The following is a 20,708-nucleotide window of genomic DNA, read 5'->3' on the forward strand; positions in this document are numbered from 1 at the left end:
TGGAATTAAGACCAGCGAAGCTGTACTATGGTGGGAATTATGTATTTCCAATTATGACTATTAAGATGTGGTGGTGTAATTGGTTATTTGAACTATTAAAGAGTGAGAAATATATGTTATCCGGTGGTTTTCATTTATTTAGTTACCACAGGGACCATGGTCTTATGGTCGCTACGGTACACTGCCATGAGGTGTACGGCAAAGGTTGGCACGTTCTTCATCGACACGTCATCCACACCGTCCGTGCGCGTTCGGTGCGGAAGCGGGCAAAACGCCGCCGCCGTCGACAACAGTTCTGCGCGTTGTTAGTGCTGCTCCCCTCCCTCCCTCCCGTCCCCCCACGGCCCTTCGCGTGACGGAAGAAGTCGCGTTTGCTCTCCGCCGTGCGTTCCCTCCCCGTGAAAGCGCGCGTCCCTCGCGCGCTTTCACCCGCACATACAGCATACGGCCAATTAGAGTTTTTTTTCTACACGCGGACACGACCATCGGAGACTGAGCCCTTAACAGCTTCGCTGTAAAAGAAAGTACCTTGTTCGGTTTGAACCTGAAACACACACACACGTGCGCGCGCCACTGCATGCACAATAATACACTAAGTGCGTTGAACATTGTGTTCTGAGCCTGTTCGGCATGAAGTCTCTTGCTAAAAGTAATGTGAATTTGTCTGCGCATTCAGCTGTCATTTATCTGCTAAATGGTGTTTCACTGTGCTAGATACGACGAAGTCATTGTACGAGGACGAATCAGAAAGTCATTGCCCCTATTTTCCTTTTTTTGTCAAAAACGGCTGTAAATTCGAAGTCAACCTATCCATTCCTAGCGGTGGACCTTTCTTTTACCGGCAAGGCCTTATCTACCGGTAGTTCCGTGGCACGGCACTGCTTTCAGTTTTTCGTGATGGCGGTTATGCTTCACACGTCCATGGCGTACGACCGACGAAGTGTCATTCGTTTTTTATGGAGCAGCGGACGAACGTCCATCGAAATCCACAGGGAAATGAAGCCCACGAATGGGGAAAGGTGTCACTTTTAGAAGTGTGCGCTGCAGAAGGGTGGGGACTACGTGGAAAAAAAATTAAGAGCCCTTCCCCTGTCGAGGAAATGGGGGTTAGAGAAGCTTGTGGCAAGACGACGCTGTCGGAGGCGTTCCGCTTCGTTTGCCCTAAACTCAGGGTAGGCAGCTCTTCGCTGACGTTTGGCCTCAACATCGCGCTCCCGCAACGTGGGGTCCGCGGCTCTTCGTTGACGTTTCGCCTGGGCTTCGGAAGCCCTCACGCTAGAATCGACACGTCGACGACGAGCCCTTTCCCGAGCGAGTTCGCGGCGCCGTTGCTCAAACGCAGCCTGCTCCTCGGCGGAACGCACCACGCGATATGTTCCCATCCGAGCGCCGAAACTGATCTGAGGCGAGGGAAGCCCGGCGGAGCGCGCGCCAACCCCGTTTCCTTCCCTTTCCCTCTCCGCGACACACCAAACGACGCTGATTGGTCGCGCGCGCCACGTGACCCGGCGCCGGCGCAGCTTTCCCCGCACATGCTCTTTCTTTCTTCCTTTCTGCCTTTCTTTCGTTCTTTCTTTCCTTCTGTCTTTCCTTCTTTATTCCTTGTCCCTCGATCACACCCGCTGATCCCTCGCTCATACCCGGATATCCAATGCGGGTATGAGCCATAGTACTTTCAGCGTTACATCGCCGGCGCAGGCTAGCATATACAAGCTTCGCTTGAACAGTGTCAGGTACGTAGAATAAAATAGTATGTATATTCGTAATTACCTGTATGTACCTTATTTTGTCAAATAAAAATAGGGGCTAAGAGTTTCTGATTCGCCCTCGTGCCTCCTGGCGTATTGTGTTGAGCCCCATAGCGATCACTCTGCCTTGTACAGCTGGGATACAGATCCTGTCAAGTTTCGCAATTGCTTTTAGACCGTACATCCAACATGTATGATGTGAAAAAAATAGTTGGTCAATAAATTAAATGAATGAATTAAATAAGTATTGAGTGCGGTGTTGTTGTGTGACAACAACAATTTGAATTTGCTCACACCTTCCCTCGGGGTGGTTTACCCACCATGGAGATGCATGCTGAAATATCGTTTTAAACTTTTCTTTCTATTCATTGTGCTATATTTAGTCTGATCATTCGTGTTCGAAGAAAATACCAGCACCAAGTCATATGTTGTTATTCAAGCGGGATTGTTATGATGACAGCTTCCCTATACGGAAGCGTCATTGTGCCGTATCGTACAAAGTAGATGAAGGCGGGCATTAGTGCAAAAGAACAGGTGCAATAAACAAGTCTGAAATTCGTGTAGTTGCTCCAGAAACTTTCATCGGATCCACACACTGCTCTTGTTCAGCTGGAATGTAGTCGTCAAGAAGTGATTGGCTGCGACGAACAAATTTCTCATCTATTCTTTTTTTTTTCTTTTTTGGGCTCTTCACGGTCCTCAGAACGAAGTGTCAGCAACGCCTTTCAATACACCAAAACAACTACTGCACTGTGTGCTGTCAGCAAACGAACGTGCAATCGTGAAGCTTTTGCTGCCCCCTCGAACTTCTCGCAAGTCCTGCTGTTCAAGAGTGCTGCGGCGTTGGTGACGTGTTTATGAAGAACGTGCCAGCCTTTGCCGTACACCCTATGGCGGTGTACTGTAGCGACCATAAGGCCATGGTCCCTGTGGCCACTAAATAAATGAAAACCGCCGGATCATATATATTTCTCACTATTTATTAGTTCAAATAACCAATTACAACATCACATCTTAATAGTCATAATTGGAAATGCATAAATCCCACCATAGTAAAGCTTCGCTGGTCTTCCATCTCCACCCCAGTGGAAGGGCTTACAGTTTTTCGTTCTTGTTTTTCTCTCTTTCATTCTTAGTTGTGTGTGCACTTCATTGTCTCCAGTATAGTCATATTCCGCTCGGGGGCATGAGCCACGTGTTGAGGCAACAAACACAAAACCAAGAACCTCTTACACGTGCTACGAGAACCATTGTCGAGGCCCAACTGAGTGCACCTTGCAGGAGCAAGCATTTTTACAATCTGTGCTATGGCCGCATAGCTCTTCGCATGCAACGCTTCATAACAAAAACGACGTTTGTATCTGGCGGCGCGAAGGCCACCTTTCACTGCAGCTACGTCCCTCACGGGACAACGGCCTTTAGGACACTGCAGGTACGCAAGGACCTCGTCGCGCGAGGCGTCAATGCATCATACCGACGATGCGCAGAAAAAAAATGACGCGATGCGGAGAGCTAAATAACACTCGTGTCAAGAACAGGTGTTCGAGACACGACAATAATGTGATTTAGATAAGGCACGTCCGTGAAAGAGAATGTCGCGACTTTATTCGACATCAGGTAGTGCCATGTCACTGCGAACGTTAGCGTGTATTCGCTGTCTATACAGCAATAGGCGTTATGGGCTTGCTCCGTTAATCGTTTAGATAACCGCTGTTGTGTGTCGCCGGTATGACAGAGTGCTTCGCGAGAATGCCAAAGTTTGAGAACCCTCGCGGACTTTCCTGACCATGGCTGTTTAGTGCTGGTGCTCTGTTGCGGAATAGCTCGCACTTACACATGCGCGCGCCATTTTCCATTACGCTAGAAACGCAGGAGTGAACTGAGCAAACTTATAGCATTTAATCACTGCTTCACTAAGCCTTCGCTTTAGATGGATTCCAATGTTTGCGTTTGGTCTGCGTAATATTTTGTGAAGAAATAAAGCCGTGGTGCTCCGCGAGAATTACAACCCCGAACCCACTTATTGCCATCCGAAGGTTCTATACCTGTCAAGTCGTTCCACCGATGCTGCAGCAACAAAAAATAGTGTGCCTGGACAATACTGTGACTGGCCTTTCGAGCACCCGCAGAAGTGATTGGCTGACATCGGGCTCGGCCTCTTTTCCATCAACCTGCGCGGTGGTGAAAGAGTACAAGTAAGCCGGCGATAATAAGCGAAATGCAGTGTAGGAAAGAGGAGGAAGAAACAGGTCGTGTCCCTCCGCTTTTCCTTTGCCACTCAGCGCCATCGACGCAAGCGAAGACGACTCGGACTATATAGAGTCATTGGCTAAAGTTCTCTTCTGCTTCTAGAAAGAAGGAAAAAAAATCCTCGCTCGCATCTGTAATTCTTTACTTCAACCGATACTGCAAGACTTGCTGCGTACAATGTTACGCCAGGTAGCGCACTTTACTGCTCGGCGTTAAAGAGAAACTGCAACTTTTTTTTTCTCTCTAAGATGGCTACGTAACGAGATAGCGTGTTCGCGGAAAAGCGTTCTTTATATCCCGAAGCCGAACACGGACCACAGTTCTCCGATATATACAAGTGCCTTTAATGACTGTCATTCGTTCGTCTCTTCTTGGTATTACTTTTGTATAGTCAGAATATCATCACGGGGAATATCAAAAACACGGGTACAAAGCACTGTTCTTTTCCTTAAACTCAGTAGCAGGACCTTCTCAGAAATGACACAGATATCGGAAGTTCACCTGATGTCGACGCTCGGCATATGTGATTTGTGCCACTTAGAGATATAAAAAAGGAAATGAAAAATTGGAGGAAGTTTGCCATTATACCGTTCCTGGACCGAAGTGAAGGGGGGAAATGTACACCTGAAGTGAGAGTCGCGAAAAACAGAAGGAAAGGAAATTGCTGTTTCGTCCATAATGCGAAGCAGTGACGGCATAATTGGTGCAATTTTCATAGGAAGTAAGTGTTGCGCTGTTTCGTCTAATAACTGTTGGCGTAAGTATGCGTATGAGTGCGCGGGCGCAATCTGCTTTTGAGAAAAAGTATTTCTTCGATGTCGACTGTTTTAAGTCTATGTCGTCTGTGTTTGTAAATGTGGCGCTGCTATACGGTGGAGCGACGCGGCTTCTTGCTAAAGTTTCAGATCCTGCATTTCTCCTTTAAATGTGTGAGCATTTCTATGCCTACCCAACGAAGAAACCTATCCGTCCGTCCGCCCGTCCGTCACGTAAGACGATCGCTTTCAAGATAGGGCCCGCGCGTCTCGCTTCAACGCGAACCAAGCGGCGAGAACACAGCGCACACGAAGCTAGCTGCACTCGGCGCACTCTGTCCCCGTCGCAGAAGGCTCCAAGATAGGGCCCGGGCGGCCGCGCCATGCGCAGCCGCCGTCGGAGTACGGTTGATCACGGTTCATAATGGTTCGACGCTGATGGATAAGGCGCTAACGAGCCGATATCAGCTTATAATGATAGGAACGTCATCAGCACGCCTGACGCCGCCACGCGCAGTAGTTTGCTTGCGTCGTCAATTCAACTTGCGCCGCCGTCCGCGGCACTTCGTGTCGCCGCAGTGCTGGCGTCTATAATGATCGGATCAAGAAATTTCATGACATTGATTATCACACTGGGCTGCGTGGAGATGTGAGCAAGTGGCACAGTGCATACGCACACTTTAACATTCTGCGTGATTTTTTTTTTCAAACCGCTTTCTTTCTTTATTTAAATTCTTCCAGCTCGGTGTTGATCAGCGGCAGACCGTGGCCGTCAGCCATTTGTCGCTCTCGAGAAAGATTTTCCTCTTTCTTTCGTAGCGTCGGTGCAATAGCATGTGCAGCAAGTCTTTCACAGTTTTCTGGCGTATCTGTTGTAAACATTCGCAGGTGCGCGCGGAGCAATCGCCTGTCGAGAAGAGCAACGACTCGATTCATTGATGGAGGTGGCGTTCTCCGCTCTTTAACATGGAGATCCGCGCAGCTATTTTGTTCTCCTCTGCCGTTCGCATTTTCCCGCTGGCTTCACTTAAGTTATTTCGCCTGTGTGCTAGCTTCTGAGCAAGCTGCAGAACTTGGTGTCGGGCAATAGCAGACTGGCCGCGCTTTCCAGGTCGACTAAACTTTTTCTGTTTCAGCATTGGCGATGTGGCTGAAAGGTAAAACCTCTGTGTGCTACTTTGTGCGACCTGAATTAGAATCCACTGGAAGCCTCCAAAGTTCTTGTTTCTTTCTTCATTTATTTCTCTTTTTTTTTTTGCAAGGTTCTCACAAAGAATTTTTGGATTTCTTTGAGAAACACCGGCGCCAGCGACGGACGTCACAATGACTGAGAGAGAGCCCCATGACAGCTATCGCTGTAAAAATAAAATCATGCAGATCCCAGGCACTGTAGGATTCGATGTAAGCGAAGCTATACGGTGAACCGGCAAGACCAAACTGTCGCGTATCGATAAGAGACGCGCAGCGGACTTTGGCGGTCGACGAACGCGCCCTTCAACCATCAGCCAGAGGTAGCGGAGAAATGCCGCCGTTGGATATATACAGAAGTAATTCTTTCTTGGAGCTCATTGTTAGTAACTCGCAAGAAGTGCAGGCGCGCGTGCAGAAACAAAAGCAAACATTCATTTCGACGTTTCAGCCTGGGTCTTAATGGCGAATAAAATCTTAGTTGATATATATATAATGATTAGCAACACCGTTGCTGCACAGAAACACAAATAACCGACCAAGGTTTTGGTGACAAAATTGAATCGTAATCGAATAGAAACTGCGTTCTGAAACATCGGTTCGAAGCGAAATGTCAGCTCCGTTGTGACACCAAAGTGCCGCAGACGCCGACATGCGCTGACGTCAACCGAACAGTTTTGATAACGCACATTCAAGCTGAAAAACTGAATATGAAATCAGGAGCCCGGTCATGTGAAGCTTTCGCACTATATTAATCAATGTACGACCGTCGAGCTCGGCGAGAGTCCTAAGTGTATTTCTTCTCTTCGTGCGCATATACGCTCGACGCGATGTTTCAAATGCCTTTCGAAATGCCCCGGGAACAACGCAGGGCATGACCGCCACGTCCTTGTCCGTTGTCGATTTTTATCGTCCGCAGATGATTCGTGCGTAAAAGCGCTGCTTCTCGCTGCTGGGTTCAAGCGCTCTTTCTGACATTATGTTATGACGTAAAAGACGGATATTGATTGTACGCGGTAAGCACTGACAGACTATCGGGATTGAAATGCCATACAAATATATAATATGAATTTTGATTTTTCATCTAATGCCTCTCTTTTAAATGTGGTTATCATATTCAACCATTTTTATGTGTATTCCTTTTTTTTGGTTTCTGATATTCGATTGTGACCGAATATATGTACTTACCACAGTTCTTACCTCTTTCCATCCGCATAAAAAAAGGATTCATTCATATGCTCCGCTGGCCACTTTGAGTGTCCTATATAAGCCACTTATTGCACATTCGCAGTTTGTTGACACACTGGTAATACACAGCACGAGAAGAAACACGGGGATGAATAGCAGGCACAGGCAAGCGCTGTTGACACAGTTGAATAGGGTTCCAAGTTAGCCTTGCGTTTATTTAAAAACAAAACAACAACAATCTATCCTTAGACATGTCGACATGTTTGTATCCTACTATGAAAAGCAGAAATAAATATACTGTTTTCATGTCGGCACTCTAAGCTTGTATGTATTCAAGTGCTCTTGTTCGTAACCCCTTTTGTCATCTCGAACATTATTTTATTTCTGGCAATGAAATAACCTTTCATACTAATTCGTACGCGCTTTATGCAAAATTGTACAACCTTCGCAGAAATTGATGCTTTCCGGGTGATGTTATGCCACCCGCAGTGACAGTTTCGTAACGGATTCAGTCGTAAGAGACGTCTGGTTGTTGTGGAATACCTTCCGATATGGCGTTAATAAAGTTTACTTGGTGAGTTCTTTCGTATAGTGTGCTCTCTGATTGAATAGCAAGGTAAGCCGATGGTTGAACACAGCTTGAACAGCTGCTACAGTAAATACCGCAGCTGTATAAATAAAAATGTATTTCATTGTATACAACAAATTAAAATAAGATCACTGAAGAAGACAAGTACACAACAAGGTAACAACACTAATTGTATAGACAGTTTAGAAGCTTTTCACTTTCATTTCTGCGCATATCGCCTCGTTGTGTATACCAAAGTGTTTCTTCTCATGCTGATCACTTGAAAAAAGTAAAGAAGAAAGAAAAAGACAAAGCTGTCGTGTTTAGGCACCGGCCGTTTTCGTTGATAGGCTACGTGGCTAGGCGAACATTAGCAGCAAGAAAAATGTCAACAATCATTGCACTAGTTGTCTATAACGGTGTGATTAACCTTACAATTACTATACTTAGGGCACATGTTGTAATTGCGAAATTGAAGCCGCGGAGACGGGAAGTGTTAGCCGCTTAGCATAAATCGTAGGACTAGCACCACTTTCGAGATATCCGTCGCCAAAGTCTGCTAAAAAAATGCCTCAGGGTTCCAGTTAAGTTCGTCCCGAACTGTTAGAGGCAAGCTTTTTTTTCGAAACTGCCAACTGGAACGCCAGTATACTCCGTAGCACATTTGAAGGTCCCATATCGCCAAAGCGGTGCCTGCTGTTTAACATATATACAATACCAAGGTCTCATTGATAGTTAGCGAACGCTGCAACAATCCAATCCGTTCGTTTTCTTTCCAGTCACCCCATAAGGCAGAATCAACGCCAGTACTCGCTGAAAGGTCACTGTTAAATTCTCGGTAGCGAAGAAGAAAATGCGCAGCGACGATTCATAAACCGAAATGTTACGAACAATGCGTCAGTGATCAAATCTGCCCGTGAGGCGATCGACAGCATATATGCGAAGCATTGTGTCGGTTCACGCTCTGCACTGGCTGTTTGCAGAATGGAAATCGTCGGAACGGCGATGCAGATGTTCATGCAACTTTCTCCTATGTGTTTTTCGTCGTCGCGGCAAGCACTGTAGACGTACGTTCCGAGAAGCGTGGATTCGAAAATACGTCGTCATAGGTACTTTGTAACCCGATCACTGTTTCGGTGATGACAAGGATACATTTTTCAATGAATTCAATGCGCGTTGAAGTGCAGCGGCTATGTCCTTCCTGCGAATCGAAATACAATGTTTCTTTTTCTTTAAATTCAAACACCACCGAGGCTCATTCGGGCCTTTATCGTATTACAATAAAGCGAGGATAATTACAGTGTACATTCAAACAGATAATCAAAGGTAGACATCCGGCAGATATCTGCCTGGCTGGGGACAACTGAATTAAGGAGAAAGAGAACTCCAACCAACACTTAATATTGCGATAGGAAGTAAATGGGCACTTCAGCCGAATTTCTGCCGTCGCTGTCGGTGCCGCCGTCGCCGTGAGGTTTCGCATAAAGTTAAAGGGCGATAAAATCGGCGCCGTGCGCCGTATGCTGTACGTGCGAATTAAAGCGTGCGAGGGTGAGCCGGCGTTCGCGGCTTAATCGTGAAGGTAACTGAGTGAGTGAGTGTGAGTACATAAGAGATAAGAAACAAGGCAGGGTTGGTAACCAGTTTGGAGTCCGATTGAATACCCTACGCTGCGGGATTGGAAAAGAGGTACGGGGAGAAGGGAGAGAGAGAGAGAGAGAGAAAAGATCGCGGTGATTGTGAGCACGTGCATGGACAGCACTGCGTAGTCAAAGGCGCTCGCGCCAACCACTCACTCTGCCACACTGCCTCCAAAAACGGCCTGCACTGCCTTCTGAGCCGGTTAAGTAGACGTGCGTCGACGAATAATGAATTGCTTTGGCAGTGTAGCAACTAATCCGTGCTTCGCATAACTTGTGAATAATTATTCGACAAAAACTAGGGAGGAACGATTGAAGGAATACAAAACATGCAAGCAAGAATTCCTTTTTACCTGATCCTTTAGGATAACATTGCGTCCCCCACAATAAGCAAGTGCTTCCATCGTCACCATCAGCGTCCCCCAATGAAAATTACCTGCCTATAGCATGTAAGTTCAAAATAACGTTGCGCTGTGTACTCGAGACTGCACTCTGAACGGAGTGCATGACGACGCTCTCGGGCAGAGGGTCACACGGTTTCGCAATTCAATGCTCTTTATTGGCCAGTACCAGCCGTAGCTTCCACTTCACTGTCACAATCACAACGAAACAGGGTATCGCACCCTGAGCACATTAGCTATGAACCACTCACTACTTCGTAAAATGCACGTTTCACATATGTGGCGTCAATCATTCATTTGAAGGAGGTATTAAAGTGAAGCCTCTTTCTTCCTGTATGTTTCAGGGTACCCTTGCGACTGACACACCGCTGCTGCACGTCCAAATCAGAGGTCGGCCGTCAGCTTAAGGTATGTGACATTCTGCCACTTTTAAGGCGCCAATAACAATAACGGACGCGCGTGGCGCGCTGCACGGGAAAATAAAATTGCCAATTCTGAACTTGCAACGCTACTCGTGCACTTGTAAAAGGCCCGCAGATATCGATTAGTGCCTTAAGGTCAAAAAATCCTTCCAGAACATTTCATTTAAATAGATGGGGTATTTGCATAATGCTATGCACAAAAGTAAGCCCACCTACTGGCATTTCGCCTCGCAAAACTGCTTCGCGTTCCCCAGCAGAGTACAGTGAAACCTGAATATAACAAAACCATATGCTTCCGTACTTTCGATCTAACGAAGTACTTTCGATTACCCCATACGTATTTATAAGCCTAATGTGTTCAAACCTCGAAGCAACGAATTGAATTCAACATGTAGCTGTATCAACGTTTTTTAAATGTAATTTGCGGGCAGGGACAAGAAGAATACGAGTGAAATATGGGTGTGCTGGATGCCGTTGACTTGTGCAGAAGTTTCACCATTCACATGAAAGAACCCAGACATGTTCGACGAGATCCCTGTGTATGCGAAGTGAACATGCAGGCAAAAATTACATCTTCATTTTTTTCTCTTTAACAAATATAGCGCTTTTCGCATGCAACAGTTCTTTAAGTATTTTCGATTTCACGGACGTGTTGACCTAAGTGTTTATACTGAATCCAGTTCCTAGCCGTTAATTTGTACCCCTTCACAGGAAGTGAATGGTGTCGTAGACTTTCTATCCTCGGCAGCAAATTTCGGGCGTTATCGCGGCGATCTTATTGAGACTGGTTCTCGATATCGAGGGATGAAGTCCTCACCTATGGTCACACACAGGCAGCTCGCGATGTCGCTGCAATGGAACGGGGGCGCCATCTCTCATCGTTACGACAAAACACGAGGGAAGATGGCGCCACCATTACATTGTGGAGAAATCGGCATCTTTTGAGCCGGGTCTCGATTGCAGACGACATGCATGTTTCATTACCTTGGATTAACGTTTCTTCAGGTGGTATACACTAGCATATATGCTCCCCTCGATCGTGCATCAAGGCTCGGACGCGTCAAAATTGTACTGGGAATATTTCATGAATTCTCAACGCATCTTACATGCGTGAATTTCTCGCGGTTAAACTTCACTATGCTTTAGTGGCGTGTGTGACAACCCTGCATGCCTCCGTATGGGTGGACGGCTACATACATGGCAAAAACCTCAATGGAGCTTGCAGCTTCTGCTGTAACCTAATTTGGTTAAGAAATAAACAATCCTGCATTTTGTTTTTGGCTAGTATAATGTTCTATTCAGACCGAGGTGCCTTATTTGCTTCGAGCATTCTTAACCATTTTTTATTATAACGTTGACATTGCAATGTGATGATGTTGAAGCTATTGGTTAGCTCTCTTGCGCAGCAACTTTTATTTTCCATTTCAATATTGCAATATGCGTCGTATATTATGCTGCATTCGGCGTCCTTTTGCGCATACTTCTTCTTCGCGCTATGTATCACTTATTATTGTATAAAGATTCCTTCAAGTTATCATTTTAGGTTTTACGTCAATAGTGCATTCGCTACGTGTTGTGTTTATTTGTTTATATTATTTATTCCATACAGCAGGCCCTAGCCGGGCCCGAGCAGGCTAGAGAAAAATGAGAGAAACATAGAATAAAGTGTACAACAGGGCGGCATGATAGGCAGAACAAGCAACACATAAGTATTATTTCAGACATGTTGCTCAATGCGAGCGTTTTGTGCATGTTCCACTCTGCTCGATTGTGTTATTCCTCTAGAAAAGAGAATTCTTAAAAACGCAACAGTTCTGGCACAGTGCGGTGTTAAAGAATGTAGCTTTGCATGTAATGTTTGTCTAGTTGGTAGTGGAGACAGGTACTCGTTGGGGTCGACAGCATGCTTGTTAGCCAGGAGCAGGGATAGAAATTGAATCCGCTGAGATTTTCTGCGTAAGTAGAGTGACTCCATGCTTTTACTTTCATTGGTTCTACATGTTCTAAATGTACCCAAGAGAAAACTTTTATAACTAGTGTCATTGCTATCGCTGTTTCGATTGCTGTTTTTTTTTTCACATGTGATATTTTCCTGTGAATACACAGTCTGTCTATTCGCGTGTCTAGCTCGCCATTATCAACTAAATACCCTCCATAGAGACCTTACGGGACTGAAGTAAATGAAACAAGTATATATCTAGCAGGTGCTATAACAATGGCCGGCGGCGACAAGTTAAAACTCTGGTGCGAATACCTACAACAGCGATCCATGTTAAGTATTGAAACTAGGTGGAGCACCGCCTGGGGGAACCTGATGCCGATATCTTGTAGAGCTGTGCGGCTTTGAACCTGGTCACTCTGAAATCGGGATCCATAGTGATGAAAACGCCACGTCACTCAGTTCTGAGAACGCCACGTCACTCACTTCTGAGAACGCCATTGCTATACACGCCAGCGAATTGCCGACAATGGTTAATGTTCTTTTACAGAAGCCTCGTGTTGCTATTCTTAGATGCTTCAAACATGTGTTTACGAACACCTACATATACGTGGCTGCATTATCTGAAGAAAACGTTGCAACTCTGTCAAACGTGAGCGAAGGTAACAAAGCGGAATTGGACATGTCGATGAATATATATATATATATATATATATATATATATATATATATTGCGATAGCAATTATATGGACACTCAAAAGCAGATAGGTTCCGTATGACGTCATTTTCGTCGCCGCGCGCCGAACGCTGTATGTGCGAGTTCTTTCTTTCTTTCGCTTAAGGGCTTAGGCGTCTCTTTTCTCCTTTACAATTATATGTTTCTTTAGGGGGAGGGAGGCGATGTTTAGCTGCGGCACCAAGTGCCTGTTCACCAACGCTTTTGAGTGAACGCGGGCAAAACGCCGATGGCGTTTCTGCGTATTGCCGATGCTGCTGCATGTCCAAGTTTATACAGCTGATAAAGCTAATATCATTACTCTCTATAGCTCTCTACAAGTTTGCTATCGCAATTGATGCTTCGCCTTTCAGGTGAAACTGCGACCACTTTTCTTTACAATTTCTTCTTTTTTTTAGTTCATACGTGTTCTCTTGAATATGACCTGTGAAACAATTCCAACTTTTCATGCGTATTTTCGGAAGAGCTGGCACTTATCTGCTTGAAAATTTGCGATGTCTAGGTTAGAGCACTGCACGGGCCGATTTTTTCAGCCCGGGCCCGGCCCGGGCCCGTTTTTACGTTGGGCTGCCCGCCCGAGCCCGACCAAAAGTTTTATGGCGAGACCCGGGCCCGGCCCGCCACCCCTTTACCTATTCCCGAGCCCGGCCCGAGCCCGGCACGAAACAGGCCCGAATTAGGCCCGAGACCGAAAAAGACATGTTTTTCAGCGTCGAGACGCGGAGGATAACTCGCTGCACGTTGCATGCACACCCCAAGAAAGTCTGAGCCCGGCCCGGGCCCGGGTCAAAAAGCACATGCCGTGCCCGCGCCCGGCCCGTGCCCGTGAAAAAACTGCCTTACCCGGGCCGGGCCCGGGCTTTCGGGTAAGCCCGAGCCCGTGCAGTGCTCTCTAGTCCAGGTAGCTAAATAAAACGAGTTAGTAATTAACTTTCTTAATTATTTACTTCGGGCACGTGTTGCTGCTGCGAAATTAAACCCGAGCACTAGTGAAGTAGTGTCTGCTTAGCAGTAAGTTCCAGTCTGGCACCACTTTCCGGATTACCGTTCTTATAACGCCGTACGATACACATAAGTGTTTCAAATAATAATATTCCAAAAGCGTCCCTCAACCAGTTCGCCTCGATGTCACCTGGAACGCCAATAGCTGCTCGTGCCCTGAAGTGAATAAGCAATTTTGCACTTTATCCAGACATCTCCTGTAAAGATGGCCAGATTTTGAAATATGTTCCTCCCGCGGTAAAAAAAAATTCAGAGACCTTCCACTACGGTGAAGATGGAAGCCAGCGAATCTGTGACTATGGTGGGTCTGCTGTAGTGAATATTGCCCCCACGATGAGAAAGGGCGTATCGTCGTTGGGCATCACCCAACTGAGCACGTCTATCATGAACGTTCCGGTTCAGAAACTCGCGTTGAAACCTGGCCGTCGCAGCGGTGAAGTTGGCGCTAGCGTTGCCCAGAGAGAGAGAGAAAAAAACACTTTATTTTCATGCTGGGTGGTGTGGTGAAAAGGCCCTCAGTCCAGAGCCTCTCTTGCGGCATTCTTCAGTGCAGCACCGATAAACGCCGCAAGGTACCGTTGGTCGTCGGTGCTGGTGGCTTCTGTCAGCCATCCGGCATGGGGTTTAAGGGAAAGATTTGTAGGGGCAGGCAAGGGAGGTGGGGGCGGTCCACAGGACCAGAGGATATGGGATGTGTTCGGGTGTTCGCCACAGTGTCGGCACGGTGGGGGATCCTCAGGTAATAGCCCGTGGAGGAGGTGCATTCGCGCTGGCGTAGGGAGTGTTTCACTCTGGGCCTGACGGATGAGTACACCCTGATCACGGGTGAAATCTTTGCTAAGCTTAGGAAACTTTCGCCTTGCATCTTGATAAGGCCGCAGAAGCAGAGGAGCCCACCTTGTCGTCTGGGCTGGTTGCGGAATGTCGGGCGCCTGGTTCAGAGTCTCTCGCAGGCGAGCTGATTAGCTCTTTCATTTCCCGGCATCCCGTCGTGACCAGGTATCCAGATGATTTCTAAAGGCTCCTGTAGGTGCTCTTGCACAAGTGTGGAAATGTGCGCCGGGACATCGTTGTGCAACAATTTTCTGCAAGCCGCCATGGAGTCGGTAAATACGATTTGTGGGTAGGCTGAGTTGCTAGGGGGCATATGTTTGATCGCGATTGCGATGGCCGTCAGCTCCGCTAAGGTCGGATCTGTCTCTGGAAGTGCCGCCGTCTGTATAGTTTGGAGGTTATTATTCACGACTGCTATAGCGGAGCCATGTGCCCCAACGCTAGCATCAGCGTAGAAGTAGATGCCGTCAGGTCAGTGTATCTTGCCGTATACTTCTTGAAGTAGGCAACTCTCTGGCGTCGCCTCTCCTTGTCTCGTTCGGGATTCATGTGGCGAGGCAGTGGAGCTATGGTAAGGAGTTCAAGTTGTTTTGGTGGTATTGGGCGCGTGTCCACAGTAGGCGAAGCTCGTCGATGGTGACCGATGCTATGGAGGATGTGCCTGCCTTGACTTGTGTGCTGCAAACGGAGTTCTTGGCGACGGCGATGAATACTAATTAGTTCCGACACCGTGTTATGGGAACCCATGTCAAGGAGGAGCTTAGTGCTGGCACTAAACGGTATGCCGATGGCCAGCTTTGTCGTCTTTCGGATGAGAGCATCAAGCCGATTGATATCTTGTTGGCGGAGATTGGTATAGGGCAGATGGTACCGCAGGCGCGACATAATTTGTGCATTTCGTAGTTGCAGCATATCAGCCTGATTCACTCCATTGGTTCGGTTGGAGACCCTACGCATCATGTGCAGCACCTGCTCTCCCTGCCTGAGCAGGTGCTGCACCGTCGCAACCGGACCTCCATCTTTCTGGATATGGAGAACTAGTATTTTAATGCAGTTCGGTTGAGAAATCGACACGCTGTCGTTTAAAATTTGTATGGTGGGCGGCGCCGAGGCGTGTACTACCGTTGTCGGGTTCCTGGAGGGCAAGATGACGCTGACGTTTGGCCTCAAAATCGCGCTCCCGCAACTCGGGGTCTGGCGTTTGGCCTGAACATCATGCTCCCTCAACTCGGGGTCCGCGGCTCTTCGCTGATGTTTCGCATGGACTTCGGAAGCCCTCATGCTAGAATCGGCACGTCGACGACGAGCCCTTTCACGAACGCGTTCGCGGCGGCGGTGCTCAAACGCTTTAGGAAACGTCGTCAGTTGCTCATGAATGGCTCATACCCCCGTAAACGGGCCACCCCATTACGACGACAGAAGTGAAAATTATACGCTGGAATGATTAGCGGCAACGCAGCCAGCTGTGGAAGCAGACGACGACGATGAACGAGGGACCAGTGGCACGAGCACATGCCGACACGCGCTCGTGCTTGGCACGGCATCCAAGTGCACGAGCGCAAGCCGAAGGGCGCCAACGAGCCACCTGCGGAAGCAGACGACGACGCTCGATCTGGTGATGATAGTTTTTTTTTATTGCGATAGCAATTATATGGACACTTCAAAGCGAATTTCTGTCGTCACCGTCGCCGTGAGGTTCCGTATGACGTCAACGGCGATGAAATCGTCGCCGCGCTCCTGACGTTGTATGTGCGAGTGAAAGGGCGCGAGGGACGCGCGCTTTCACGGGTAGCGAACGCACGTCAGGGGAGCAAACGCGCGTTTTGCGCCGTGCTCCCTGAAGGGCTGCAGAATTAAGCGTCTCTTTCCTCCTTTACAATCACCATATATAGAGAGCAAACGCGACTTTTTCCGTCGCGCGAAAGGCCGTGGGGGAACGGGAGGGAGGGAGGGGAGGCGACGTTTAGCTGCGGCACCAAATGCGTATTGATATAAAAACGTTGTGAGGCGAGAAGGTGGGTAAGATTTCCGACGCAACTCCACGAGTGTCGCGCTCTGATCTCGTCGAAAACCACCGAACGGCCCCCAGGGGCACCGGCAACAGTCACCAACGCCGCGCGCGTTCCGTGTGAACGCCGGCAAAAACCCCGACGGCGTCGACAACAGTTCTGCGCGTTGATGGTGCTGCTGCATGTCCAAGTTTATACAGCTGATAAAACTACTATCCTTACTCCGTATAGCTCTCTACTAATTTGCTATCGCAATTGATGCTTCGCCTTTCGGGTGAAAGTGCGACAATTCTTTTTCTACACGCGGACACGATCCTGGGGTAACTATCCATTAAGAACTTCGCTGTAAAATTTGGTGACAGCAGTGAATACTGAAAATCATCGACGTGTTTCGGCTCACTATGACCTTCAAAAGTTTCACTTCAATCAGTGACTCACTGGCTGCAAAACTAAGCCATTGCGAAGCCGTGCCTGTCTATTCGAATAGGCAACAAATTGCTCTTGTATAATTTTATTTCTTGGTAGCAGCGCGCTAATGCATACAATTATTTACAGCGACTGTGAATTGTACAGGAATAGTGCTGCTTCCAAGAAGCGTTCCTGAAGAAGAACGCTCAATATTCCGGATACTGCATCTGATATCTCCATTTCTTCGCGCTAGAGGAACAGCGCTTTGAAAAGCGTATTGAATCATGATCTGTTTTGTTGTGCAGCTCGACTAAGAGGCGGATGCCTAATTCGCAGTATTTTGCTTTACAGCAACTGCGTTTTATCAGCTGGCCGCTTTTGTTAATTGTACGTTGGCCATCGCGATGAAGGTTCATAACAAAAAAGATCGCGTCTCTTACGAACTTTTCTAGGGTACGCACTGCTTTGCGAACACGTGGTCTAGATCTTAAGCAGCCTTGGTGATTTCAATGAAACAAAAAAATTATCTGTTCTTTTTTTCTCTTTTTTGCATAGAACGAGCTGTTTGTCATTGTTAGTTAACTGCTACATTATGGGGAAGTTTGCTACTGAAGGCCCCGCTATTCCAAAAACGTAGCTTAATAAACACTATACGAGAGAACAATATAAATAAAGTAGAAATATTTTATAGCATTAGCAAAGCTCTTATAGTGAAACACACTACAAACATACCAAGAACTTGACGTTACAAATGTTACAAACATATAGATTGCTTCAACGACAAACGCAATATACAGTTCCAGTGGGAAAAGATTAGCACAAGTGACTGGCGGCCGCAGCGGAAAAATCAGGACACGCTTTCTGACGGCCACCCCTGCTTTGGAATATGGAATGTGCCGCTCCGGCCACCAGTCACGTGTGCTGATCTTTCTTCGCTGGGACTGTGCTATACAAAACAATATAAATAATGCGTAATGCGGATTGAGCGCGTGACCTGCGACAAGCATTAGTCTCTGATCATGCTGAAATAATATAACTGAGCTCACAGCAAAGAGCACAGAAAGTCACCTACGTCAGAAAGCTATCATGACATTAAACTGACATGAACAAAAAAAAAATCTCACCAAAGCGCACAAAATGTGTAGGGCACGAGAATTCGTCATGACGTTAGCGCGAGATAAAATTTAAGCCACACAAATAAAAGTTCACGAAGAACATATGAGGTCACTGTTCACACGTAAATGGCGCTAGGCTTTTACAACCCCTCTCTCTGCATGCTGGAAGTACTGTAAAAAAAAAAAGGACATCGCCATCTTGCTTTTCTGTTCACATTCAAACGCCCTTGTGTTTGTGTTATGCTCTACGCGATCGCTGAGACTTCTGCAGCAGTTAATCGCAGAAGATCGCTCACGGCGTTCCACACGTCAGCGCTCCTACCCTACCGCACAAGTGCACCGAACTCGCATCCGTTTATTATTTGATATTTATATGATTGAAAGTCAGGTTGAAGGTGTTTGCTGTATGAACATCGAAACGGTGTCCATTTGGTTTTCTTCCCTCTACAGGTGCAAGATATGGCTCATTCATCTTGAATGATCTCTGTGCCCCTCTAAATAGTATGTCCTGCTTCGTTTTTTAGCACAGTAACTTCAATCTTACTTACGGTGGGGTATACTCTTCGTGTTTAGCGAAAACTTTATGAAACAATTTGTCCTGCTTGTGTCTCCATTTTTTTTTTTTGCCTCATGTAGCTCCTATTGACGGCTGCAGTAAAAGTGAGCATCGAGGTGTTAAGTCAAAAGGTTATAGCATCACGCTTGGCGCCGCATTTGTCTGCAAATTACTTACGCAAATTTACCTGTTTTCGCGTATAATAAGTCTTTCTTCTGCTCTCTTGTTTTCTTTTTTTTTTTCAATGTACAAGAAGCTTGACGGGGTGACGCCAATTCAGTTTTTCTTGTCTGCAAGCAATTAAATAGCTTCGAGGAAGCGCTTCTGCCATCTTTGACGGGGCGAGAAGCTGGCAGTGTAGTTCTGAGGCTGCGATGGCTGTTCGTATATGTTTGCCTCGTTTCTTGCGTACTAAGTCGCTGCAGGCTGTCACACTCACCTTCCATTGCGATAGCCTGCCTTACGAAGTTCTCTTAGCTGAATATTTCTGCTTAGCCTAATTCCGTCAGATCTGGTGATGTTGACATTTTTAAGGTTACCTTAATACGTATACAGTACAAGCGGCTTCAGGCCCAGCTTTGGTGCCGTGCCGTGCTGTTATTTTCCCCTTGCACGGATTCCTTCAAAACGTCATTCTATATCCACGAGCTTCCCCTAAATATTTTAGTGAAGCGGATAAAAGTTCGCTGAATCAACATTAGGCAAAATCCCAAGACACCTAAGCAATTTTTATGAGTTGTAAAAAGTCGTGAGCGCTCCGTCGAGGCGCGCACGTCACGTGGCGTCGAAGCCAATGGGAATTGAGGTGCCGTTTCGCTGTTATATACAGACGCCGGCTTTTCGCTCAATGAGCCATTTGATGACCTCGCTTCAAAATTAGGTCAGGTAGAATCAATTGTAGTCGAGACGACGAAGAGTAACTAAGTATAATTGCCAAAGAAATAGCTAGAGAGACCCGCTCCCTCGGGCTCGTAATCGGTGCACGGTTCTAGGCCGGTGGGCTAGCAGTTGTGATCTCTCGTTAACTAAATCGCGTTACAGAGCATGACTAATAGTATAATAAGCAGCCGCAATGTCATAGCCTATAAAATTCAGCTATTAAAACAGCGGTGTCGCAAATGGTACAGTGGCAAGCGCATTTCAGGCCGGTAATGCTTGTATCGTTTGACACTTCTTTGTGGCAGTGGCCAAGGAATTAGTTCCGGTACCTCTGTAAAGAAAATGCGAAAATGAAACGAGAAAGTGCTCCGGGTTTTGTAAAATAATATGCACGAGATAAGTTTCGGGACGCTGGCACAGACTTAACAGCGCCACGGTGCTGCAAATCGCGGTTGCCATTTTTGCGTTTTCTTTTTTTTTCAAATGATGTGCTTAAACGAAATTATGAGCCCAACTACAGTCACTACAGTCTGGTAATTGTGTTACATGAATCCTCCAATCAATATTTAACTCTGGCCAAAAAAAAAAAAAAAACGTATCCGCTGTCCTCTAAAAGCTCTGCCGAACAGGCGTTAAACCTTCAAGCTATGGCTAGAAATCCGCGCCCAGGACACCGGCACTTGTACGCCGGTATATAGTCGACTTGCGCATTTCGTGGGAGCCCCCCACCGGGTGCTAATGGGAGGCCGATGCTTTTGCGTGAACAGCTTACGCACGCGCGCCCGTTGAGAAACGCATATTTATGCGGTACCGACGCCCCTCTACTAAGACATCGTTTACGCGGAAGCGCCTGCCTATGCGCTAAATGCGTTGGATGACGGACCGAGGGTGTGACAACCCTGACTCCGTGCTCGGGGCCTAGTCGGAATGTCGCTCGTCAAGGGCACGAGAGAGCGCGACTTCTGGCGTCTACATACGGACGTCAAAACTGCTCGCAAGGATGTGATTTCGCAAAGTTGTTAACAATGCGTATCCCTCTCCCAACTCTCTCCGTATCCCATGTACACTG

This window comes from Dermacentor silvarum, chromosome 3 (assembly GCF_013339745.2).
Source record: "Dermacentor silvarum isolate Dsil-2018 chromosome 3, BIME_Dsil_1.4, whole genome shotgun sequence".
NCBI lineage: Eukaryota > Metazoa > Arthropoda > Arachnida > Ixodida > Ixodidae > Dermacentor > Dermacentor silvarum.